Source organism: Rhinolophus hipposideros (assembly GCF_964194185.1).
Source record: "Rhinolophus hipposideros genome assembly, chromosome: 10".
In the NCBI taxonomy this organism is placed as follows: domain Eukaryota; kingdom Metazoa; phylum Chordata; class Mammalia; order Chiroptera; family Rhinolophidae; genus Rhinolophus; species Rhinolophus hipposideros.
This window is the reverse complement of record NC_138056.1, coordinates 12,087,307-12,098,659: the sequence shown is the minus strand read 5'-3', so window position 1 is coordinate 12,098,659 and position 11,353 is coordinate 12,087,307. Positions and strand designations below refer to the sequence as shown.

Here is an 11,353-nt window from a genome sequence, read left to right as displayed (position 1 = left end):
AAAAAAATCATAACTGTGATTTACTTAGGAGAGAAAAACGTGTTGAAGGATATAAAGTTAGGAGTTCACATTTAAAATTGAGGACTGAGTCAAGAATAACAAGTAGAGATCTTCTCACACTAAAATTGAGAAGCTAGAAACGTAGGTGGTAGTTCGTACATGGTAAACCACAAGTGTATGGGGAAGCTGAAATGAAAAAGAGGAGATTGACAAGAAGGGAAATAAAGCATTATCTGTGGTCTCAAGAATGGAGAAAATTGGAGGTTCAACCACATGTTTAGCAAAATTGTTTGGTTAGAAAATCTGACTACATTTAATTCTCAGGAAAATTAATTTTGTATCAAATGAAGACAGAATGATTGGCTTTGCCTGAGTATTCTAACAACCTTAGTTTCTTCAGGCGCCTAATTTAATGTATGAATCAAAATTCTCTGGTTTCATTTTGGAGGAGGAGGAAGGGAAACAACTCAGGTGGGTGATATTTCCATTTACATGATTAAATAATGGTTTGTTTATGTCCATTCAAATGAACAAGCAATTACTTTAAGAGTAAATTTTAAAACCAATATTTTAAATATTATTTGACAAATAGTCTATTTATTTATAAGTAAGGAAATAGTTACGTGGTATAATTGGTGGTATGAAACCTGACTTTTCAATGGCTTCTCTAGAAGCTAATACTAAATCTTAAAATTGCACCATAGAGATAAATTTCATTTGTTTTAAAGCTCTATTGCAATGGAATGTTTTATTTGGAAGGTGACACAATCTATCTGTAAAAGGGAATGATGAGAGAATTTAAAAATCAATTGATGAGAAAATATAGCTACAAGATTAGGGCAGAGATATATCACAAATTTTAAGAAAGTATAAGAAAGTGTGATGAGTATTACTGATAGAACTTGGGGTCAAAATTTATAGTAAAGAGAATTGGACCATGTGGTTACCAGTTTTGCGTTATTTTTCATCAGCACTGAGACTCCAGCTAAGTTAGTAGAAGCTATGGTCAATCCGTACTGAATTGTCTACATTTTAATACATCAAGTCCTGTTGGTATAATATAATTAATAAATAGTAAAGAAATTCAAACTACTCTTATTATTCTATACATTTTCTATATACTTTTAATTAAAATACCTCTCCTTAGAACTAGGGGCTTTGACTAGTATATCTCAAAGTTTCCTTCCTATTTAAAATAATTTTATGATTTTAAAATTGCATTTTCTGGGCTGACCGGTTTTGCTCAGTTGGTTAGAGCATGGTGCTGATAACACCAAAGTTGCTGGTTGTTTCCCCGCATGTGTCACTGTGAGCTACATAAAAAATAAATAAATAAATAAATAAAATGAAATAAATTGCATTTTCTATATGGGAGTCATGTTTAGTGGACTTTTATTGACAACTTTAGATTACTGATTTGGTAACACTGACCTTAAGAGAAAATCAGCAATGAATGCTTCTGTGGTTAATAAATCAATGACCATTTATTGATTTGTTTGAATTTCATGAGCCTTTTGTGACAAAGTCCTGGAAAGTTTCCTAATTTCACATATGTGATTACCTGAATTCAAAGAAATAAAATGATTGGTACCATGAGTCACACACTGGTACAATAAGTAATAGAACTTGGTCGCCACTGTTTATCATCACATGAACCTTTTTCCACATACTTCCCATAAACTTTTTCTATGAATTATGCAGTGTCAAGATTCTTAATGGGTTTGGAAAAAGGCATAAATTGGAGAAAAATGGAACAGAAATTTGTCATCTGATTCAAACCACTACGAACAAATTGACTTGCATAATATGATATAGCGAGTCGAGAGCAAAACCATGAAGGTATAACTGCCATCTGCTCCTCTTTTTAAATTTTAACTACTGCGTTATTCTGCGGTTCATTTAAGTATATGATTTTTATTGACGTCCCTATAGAAATATTATACTTCTATTATAAAATATCAGCATTTTGCTGTCACAAATCACTAAGAAAAAAGTAAACAAGCAATCAAAAAATTATGCAGACCAATTGCATGGACCTCTTTTAGAATGTTTTTACCTGCCACTCTGTAAATATAGATGTATCATTTTATAAATCTTTAAATAGTTTTCTATATTATTCTAAAATTATTTTGAGGTAGCACATATTCTACTAATGATGACTGTTAAGTTTTACATTCACTTCTATGTCATTGAACAAAAACTTTGTATGCCTTACACTCGTGTCTTTAACAAATCTGAGTTTGAAAGGATCCAGAGTAATGTCCTTTCCAAGGACTTAGTAGTATATTCCTTCAGAATTGGAAAATATTTGGCAGCTAAAGATAGTTAAAAAACAAAGAAACATTTTTTTGAATTAAAATTTATTGGGTTGACAATGGTTAGTAAAATTACATAGGTTTCAAGGGTACAATTCTACATATCACATTGTGAGTGTGTTCACCATTCAGAGTCAGTTCTCCTTCCCTCACCATATATTTGATCCTGTTTACCCTAATCTACCACACCCCTCTCCCCTTACCCTGTGGTAACCACTAAACTATGTATAGGTCTATGAGTTTTTGTTTCTTTATTTGTTTGTCTTGTTGCTTTGTTGCTTTCAGTTTTAGATCCCACATATCAGTGAAACCATATGGTTCTCCACATTTTCTGTGTGACTTATTTCTCTTAGCATAACAATCTCAAGGTCCATCCATATTGTCACAAATGGCACTATTTCATCTTTTGATTGATTGAATGCATTCATTTTTACTAATGTCAAGATTGAATATAATGTCCTGAAAGATCAACATAGAAATCATCATGAGACTATGTAGAAAAAAGAATTATTAAAATTGAATATTAATTTGGGAAATTATATCCATTAAACATACCTTCATGATGTTAGTATTGTCAATATTCTTTATGAACATTTTTGACATTGACTTATGCATTATGTCTTTTCAGAGAACTGTTAATGCATTTTTACTGCCCTGGACCATGGAAAGTAGGAGTAATGTCACTGTGTTTATTCTCTTGGGAGTATATCAAAACAAGGACATTGAAATCCTTTGTTTTGTATTAGTTTTACTTTGCTACATTGCTATTTGGATGGGAAATTTGCTCATAATGATTTCTATCACATGCAGGCTGCTAATTGACCAACCCATATGTGTCTTCCTTAATTACCTTTCACTCGCCGACCTTTGCTATACATCAACAGTGATGCCCAAACTAATGACTGAAATACTGGAAAAAAGGAAGACCATTTCCTACAATAACTGCATGACACAGCTTTTCATCCTTCACTTCCTTGGTGGCATAGAGATATTTATCCTCACCGGGATGGCCTATGACCACTATGTGGCCATCTGTAAGCCGCTGTACTATGTCATCATCATGAACAAGCAAACATGTAACACAATCATCATAGCTTGTTGTACTGGGGGATTTATACACTCTGCAGGTCTGTGTCTTCTCACCATTTTTTTTACCATTCTGTGGCCCCAATGAGATAGATCATTACTTCTGTGATGTGTATCCTTTGCTGAAATTGGCATGCACCGACACATACAGAATTGGTGTCTTGGTAACTTTTAATTCAGGTCTGATTGCTCTGGTGATTTTTGTGATTTTGATGGTGCCTTATTTTTTGATATTCTACACCATCAGGGCTTACCCTGCAGAGAGCTGTACCAAAGCTCTTTCCACTTGCAGTTCTCGCCTCACAGTTGTGGTCCTGTTTTTTTGTGTCTGTCTTCTTTATTTATTAGACCAGCCACAACTTTTCCAGAAGATAAGGTGTTTGCTCTTTTCTACACCACCATTGCTCCCTTGTTCAACCCTCTAATCTACATACTCAGAAACATGGAGATGAAGAATGCTTTGAGGAAAGTATGGTGCCAGAAACCATTTTTGATTGGAAGGGAAATCAACTGAAAGTTACTTTCCCTCCTCATTGCGTACCCTATACAAATGATATTTGCTTGATTTAAGTTTACTAAACAAGGAACTTTCCTGAAATAAAAAATAATCATAGACATTGGTGTCAATTCATTAATACTATAATTTATGTTAACGTACTTTCTTTTTTGATCTGTGTTTCTTATTTACAGCTTCCTCTAATAATTTGAGACATCATTCCCTTGTTCAAGTTCTGTTATACGTTTTGATTTTTTTCCCCTTTAGATTTTATGTATAAGTTTCTATCTAGAGTTCATCTTTTTAATCTACCTGTATTCCGGTTCCATGAATAAGTCTCCAAATGTACATAAGCTATACTCATATTGATCCTCCTAGACCTAGAGGGTCCATATAACCTTGTCATCCTCCCTGCATTCTCATCAAAAAGGAGTATCAGAAATTCACACAGTTCATGACTATCTACATTCATCACAACAATTTAAAAAGCAACAGTTGTCTCTGTGGAGTCTAAACAATAAAAATATGTAATAAGTAATGTTTGTGAAAATTGGAAGTTTTTCTATTGGTTTTAATAAAATCATGTTAAAATCAGAAATTTGAATAATTATAGAAAAATTGGCCAGAAACATCCTCTTTCTGTAGTAACAAAGTGATAGTATTGATAATAAATAGGGTAGACATATAATTTATTGTCCAAACTGAGCCACACTTGAGTGTAAAAGTGGGGGTGTACTTATAATTATATAGAAATAATAGGCATTAAATGGGATTGTGTCAGAAGAGTAAGATGTCTGACTGCTTTGAAATGTCTGAGAATTATGGCGTTGTGGAATCTTCACTTACTAGTACTTTGTAGGGGGCGGGTGCCTATAAGGCACCATCACATAACTGAGAAGCATGAGATAGAGGAAGTTACTTGGGTCTTTAGATAACACCCACATTTCTGTAGGGGGTGTCTGGATGGCTTAAGATGCTAGCCTGGGGCAACCCTTCTTATGTTAATGCCCCTCCACCCAGCAAAAGAATGTATATAACCCCTGATTGAGCTGCAATAAAGAGAGACTTGATCAGAACTCCTGTCTTGTCTCCGGTCTTTGTGTCTCCCATTTTCCTCCCTTCTAGGTGCTTCGGGGTCCCTCGTGTAGTGTCCCGCGGGTTGGGACAGTACTTGGAGCCAGTGGGATTGTAAAAATAAATGTAAATCCTTGTACTGAAATTAGTTGATCTAGAGTATGCTTAACTGGTGTGAGGTGATATCTCATTGTAGTTTTTATTTGCCTTTCTCTGATGATTAGTGATGAAATCACTAACTTATTCTTTAATTTTAACTTTGCCAAATCTTTGTTGAGGACTTTGATGAAATTTGTCATTAAATCTATTAATGTGATCAATATGTCCTGTTTCAATTTGTGATATTTTATGTCTAAATATGATATGTTATATCTATACGTGCATACACATACATATATGTATATATGATACTTACATGTTTGTCATATAAATAGATAAATGGCTTTTCACTATTTAGTTTGTTTTGCTTGTGTTTTACTTTCAGGGAGGTTTGCATTTTTGGAAAGGCTATTATCTTTATACTAATTTCTCTATTTATTATTAATCTCCCCCTTTTTTGTGCACTTATTACAAATAAATTGAAATAAACTGTTAGTACTCTGTAATCCCCAAAATGTGGGATTGGGTAAGAGACCAATAGCCACATTACTTCTAACTCAATATTAATGGAAAGGAAAACAAAGATAAAAATTAAAGGTGAGTTGATGCTTGAATGTGGTCAAGTAATTTGCTATCTTTGAACATTTGTTCCCTTATCTCTGAAAGAAAAGGCTGTGGAATGAATGAAAATTCAAGGTATTTTCAAACTATGACCAAAACATTTGTTTTCCACAGTTACTCTCTAAAGCATTTAATACACTGAGATTTTAGTGTCTTAAATTATGGTATCACACTGCCATCTAGTGGAAATCCTTTTTGTTTTACTTGTAAAGGAAAGACAAATTCAGACTCTGCTGTGATTTTTGTGGAGGGATTTTGTACTGCACCATATGAAACAAGCTTACTGATTACTATGTAATTCAGTTGAGAATAAGACTACAAATAGATGAGTGCCTAAGTTGCAATACTGAGGAAAACCAAGATATTTCATCTTTTCTAACGGTTGAGTAATATTACATTGTATATATGTATCATATCTTCTTTTATTGAATCATCTATCAAAGGATTCTTTGATTGTTTCCATGTATTGGCACCATGAATGAAATGAACTTCGGATTAAATATATCTTTACAGATAAATCAAATGGATAGATCTTGAGGTTATCATGCTAAGCAAAATAAGAACAAGTTGAGAACCATATGATTTCACTCATAAATTGGTTATAAAACAGAAAGCAACAAATGAACAAGGCAAAGAAACAAAAGATCATAGACACAGACAACAATTTAGTGGTTTCCAGGGGGTAAGCAGGGAGGGGTTGGTAGAAGATGGTAAAGAGGGTCAAATATATGGTGATGGAAGGAGAACTGACTGGGTGGTGAACGCACAATGCAATATACAGATGATGTATTATAGAAATATACACTTGAAACCCATATATATTTTTTTTACTTCATTGGGGTGACATATGTTAGTGAAATTACATAGATTTCAGGTACAATTCTGTATTACATCATCTATAAACCCCATTGTGTGTTCACCACCCTGAGTCAGTTCTCCTTCCATCACCATATATTTGATCCCCCTTACGCTCATCTCCTTCTCCCCCACTCCCCCTTACCCTCTGGTAACCACTAAACTATTGTCTGTGTCTATGAGTTTTTGTTTCTCATTTGTTTGTCTTGTTCTTTTGTTGTTTTTGGTTTATATACCACATATTAGTGAAATCATAGGGTTCTCTGCTTTTTCTGTCTGACTTATTTCGCTTAGCATTATACTCTCAAGATCCATCCATGTTGTCACAAATGTTCCTATATCATCTTTTCTTACCACCAAATAGTATTCCATTGTGTATATATACCACAACTTCTTTATCCATTCATCTATCGAAGGACATTTTGATTGTTTCATGTCTTGGCCACCGTAAACAAAGCTGCAATGAATATTGGAGCATACGTGTCTTTATGTGTAAATGTTTTAAAATTTTTTCGGTAGATACCCAGGAGAGGGATTGCTGGGTCATATGGTAATTCTATTTGTAATTTTTTGAGGAACCTCCACACTGCCTTCCATATGGCTGCACCAGTCTGCATTCCCACGAACAGTGTATGAGGGTTCCTTTTTTCTCCACAGCCTCTTTAATACTTGTTACTACTTGTCTTGTTGATGAAAGCCATTCTGACTGGGGTCAGGTGATATCTCATTGTGGTTTTTATTTGCATTTCTCTGATGATTAGTGATGTTGAGCATTTTTTCATATGTCTATTTGCCATTTGTATGTCCTCTTTGGAGAAATGTCTCTTCAGGTCCTCTGCCCATTTTTCAATTGGGTTGTTTGTTTTTGTGTTGTTGAGTTTCATGAGTTCCTTATATATTTTGGATATTAGACCCTTATCGGAGGCACTGTTTGCAAAAATCTTCTCCCTTTCAGTTGGTAGCCTCTTTATTTTGTCGATAGTTTCTTTTGCTGTGCAGAAGCTTTTAAGTTTGATACAGTCCCATTTGTTTATTTTACCTTTTACTTCCATTGCCTTTGGAGTCAGATTCATAAAATGCTCTTTGAACCCAAGGTCCATAAGTTTCGTACCTATGTTTTCTTCTATGCAGTTTATTGTGTCAGGTCTTATGCTTAAGTCTTTGATCCATTTTGAATTAATTTTGGTACATGGTGACAGATAGCAGTCCAATTTCATTCTTTTGCACACTATCCAATTCTCCCAGCACTATTTATTGAAGAGGCTGTCTTTCCTCCATTGTATGTTTTTAGCTTCTTTGTCAAAAATTATCTGTCCATATTTATGTGGTTTTATTTCTGGGTTCTCAATTCTATTCCATTGGTCTATGTGTCTGTTTTTCTGCCAATACCGTGCTGTTTTGATTATTGTAGCCCTGTAGTACAAGCTAAAGTCAGGGAATGTGATACCTCCAGCATTTTTCTTTTTTCTCAGTATTCCTTTGGCTATTCGGGGTCTTTTGTGGTTGCAAACATATCTGAAGATGTTTTGTTCTATTTCTTTAAAAAATGCCATTGGGATTTTGATGGGGATTGCATTCAATCTGCATATTGTTTGGGGTAATATAGTCATTTTAACTATGTTGATTTATCCAATCCATGAGCACGGAATGTCTTTCCATTTCTATGTGTCTTCTTCAATTTCTTTCAAAAATGTCTTCTAGTTTTCAGCATATAAATCCTTCACATCCTTGGGTAAATTTATTCCTAGGTATTTTATTCTTTTTGCTGCAATTGCAAAAGGAATTGTTTTTTGTATTTCTTTTTCTGAGATTCCATTGTCAGTATACAGGAATGCAATGGACTTTTGTATGTTGATTTTGTAGCCAGCAAATTTACTGTATTTGTTGATTGTTTCTAACAGCTTTTTGGTGGAGTCTTTAGGGTTTTCTATATATAGCATCATGTCATCTGCAAAGAGTGATAATTTAACTTCTTCATTCCCAATTTGGATGCCTTTTATTTCTTTCTCTAGCCTGATGGCTCTGGCAAGGACTTCCAACACTATGTTGAAAAGCAGAGGTGATAGGGGACAGCCCTGTCGTGTTCCTGAACGTAGAGTAAAGGGCTTCAGTTTTTCACCATTAATTATGAGATTAGCTGAGGGCTTGTCATAGATGGCCTTTATTATGTTAAGGTATTTTCCTTCTTTACCTATTTTATTAAGTGTTTTAATCATAAATGGATTTTGTATTGTCAAATGCTTTTCTGCACAATTGATATAATCGTATGATTTTTGACCTTTATTTTGTTTATGTGATGTATCACATTGATGGATTTGCGGATGTTGAACCATCCTTGTGCCCCAGGAATGAACCCCACTTGGTCATGATGAATAATCTTTTTAATGCATTGTTGTATTCGATTTGCTAAACTTTTGTTTAGGATTTTGCATCAGTATTCATCAGAGATATAGGTCTGTAGTTTTCTTTTTTGGTGTTGTCCGTACCAGGTTTTGGTATCAGGGTAATGTTGGCCTCATAAAATGAGTTAGGGAGTACTGACTCTTCTTCATTTTTTTGGAAGAGTTTGAGCAGGATTGGTATTAGATTCTGTTTGAAGGTTTGGTAGAATTCACTAGTGAAGCCATCTGGGACCGGACTTTTGCTTTTGGGAAGGTTTTGGATGACTGATTCAGTTTCTTTACTGATGATCAGTCTGTTTAGATTTTCCAGTTTCATGGTTCAGCCTTGGAAGCCTATATGTTTCTAAGAACTTGTCCATTTCTTCTAGGTTATTAAATTTGGTGGCGTATAGTCCTTCATAGTATTCTTGCATGATCCTTTGTATTTCTGTGGTGTCCGTGATAACTTTCCCTTTTTCATTTCTGAATTTGTTAATTAGTGTCTTCTCTCTTTTTATCTTAGTGAGTCTAGCCAAAGGTTTGTCGATTTTATTAATTTTTTCAAAGAACCAGGTCTTTGTCACATTAATTTTTTCTATTGTCTTTTTGTTCTCTATTTCATTGAGCTCTGGTCTGATTTTTGTTATTTCCTTTCTTCTGCTGACCTTGGGTTTCACTTGTTCTACTTTTTCTAGTTCTTTAAGGTGTAATATGAGGTTATTTATTTGGGATTTTTCTTGTTTCTTGAGATAGGCCTGTGATGATATAAATTTCTCTCTTAAAACTGCTTTCGCTGCATCCCCAAAATTTTGGTAGGATGTATTTTCATTGTCATTTGTTTCCATGTATTTGTGTTTTTTCCTGCTTTTTTTTCGCAGTTGATATCCAATTTCAAAGTCTTCTGTTCAGAGAATATGCTTGGTATGATTTCAATCTTCTTAAATTTGCTGAGACTGCTTTTACGTCCCAATATATGGTCTATCCTTTAGAATGTTCCATGTACACTCGAAAATAATGTATAGTCTGATGTTTTAGGATGAAGTGCTCTATATATGTCAGTTATGTTCATTTCATCTAATGTGTCTTTTGGGACTGCTGTTTCGTTATTTATTTTCTGTTTGGATGATCTATCCATAGCTGTCAATGATTTACGTAAGTCCCCTAGTATAATTGTATTTTGGTCAATTTCTCCCTTTAGTTCTGTTAGTAGTTGCTTGGTATATTTTGGTGCTCCCTGATTGGGGGCATACATATTGATGACTGTTATGTCTTCTTGTTGTATGGTCCCTTTTACCATTATGAATGTCCATCTTTATCTCTTGTTATCTTTTTCACCCTGAAGTGTTTATGGTATCATATGGTACACCTGATTTTCTCTGGGTACCATTTGCTTGGAGTGTCAATTTCCACCCTTTCACTTTGAGTCTATGCTTGTCCTTGTAGCTGAGATGTGTCTCTTGGAGACAGCATATGGTTGGGTTTAGTTTTTGATCCCATCTGCTACTCTGTGCCTTTTTCTTGGTGAGTTCAAACCATTTACATTTAGGGTTATTATTGATACATGAGGATTTCTTGTCACTCTATCTTTAGTTTTCTGGTAAGGCTGTGTCTCCATTGTTCCTTTGCCTTTTTGTTGTTGTCTATTATTTCTGTGTTGTGGTATTCTATGATGTTTCCCTCTGTTTCTTCTTTTATTACAGTACATATTTCAGTTCTGGATTTTTTTTGAGTGGTTAGCCTTAAGTTTATGTAAAAGCAAGTTTGATATTTACAGTATTCCAATTTCTTCAGCACGCTTACTTTCTCCATTCCCATATTCCGGTTCAGGCCTTTACTCTCCCCCTTTTTATGTTGCCACAAATTGTCCCTGTTGATGGTGGTGGAATAGCCTCCTTTAGTATTTCTTGTAGTGCAGGTCGTGTATTAGAAAATTCCCTCAGTTTCTGTATGTCTGGAAAGGTGTTTATTCCTTTTTTATATCTAAAGCATATCTTTGCTAAATATATTATTCTTGGCTCATCGTTTCTCTCTTTCAATAGTTTGAATATTTGGTTCCACTTCCTCCTGGCTTGTAGAGTTTCTGCTGAAAAATCTGATGATGATCTAATGGGCTTTCCTTTGTAAGTTACCGTCTTCTTTTCCCTGGCTGCCTTGAGGATTCTTTCTTTATCATTGATTTTAGACAGCTTCAATACAATGTGGCTTGGAGAAGGCCTGTTGGGATTGAGGTAATTAGGTGTTCTATTTGCTTCTTGGATTCGAGGATCCAGTTCTTTCTACAAGTTTGGGAAGTTCTCATCAACAATTTGTTTGAACATATTCTCTGTTCCCTTCTCTCTTTCTTCTCTTTCTGGTATGCCCATTATTCTTATATTGCTCTTTCTGATGGAGTCAGAAAGTTCTTGTAGAGTTCGTTCATTTCTTTT

The 11,353-nt window shown here is 34.5% G+C and overlaps 1 pseudogene across 1 annotated transcript; it reads left to right on the top strand.

The window, feature by feature from the left end:
• Positions 1–3,201: 3,201 nt before the first annotated feature.
• LOC308503359 (olfactory receptor 4P4-like) lies at positions 3,202–3,915 on the top strand (annotated as a pseudogene). Its single transcript has one exon. The product of its transcript is annotated as an olfactory receptor 4P4-like (transcript).
• The last annotated feature ends 7,438 nt before the right edge of the window (positions 3,916–11,353 follow it).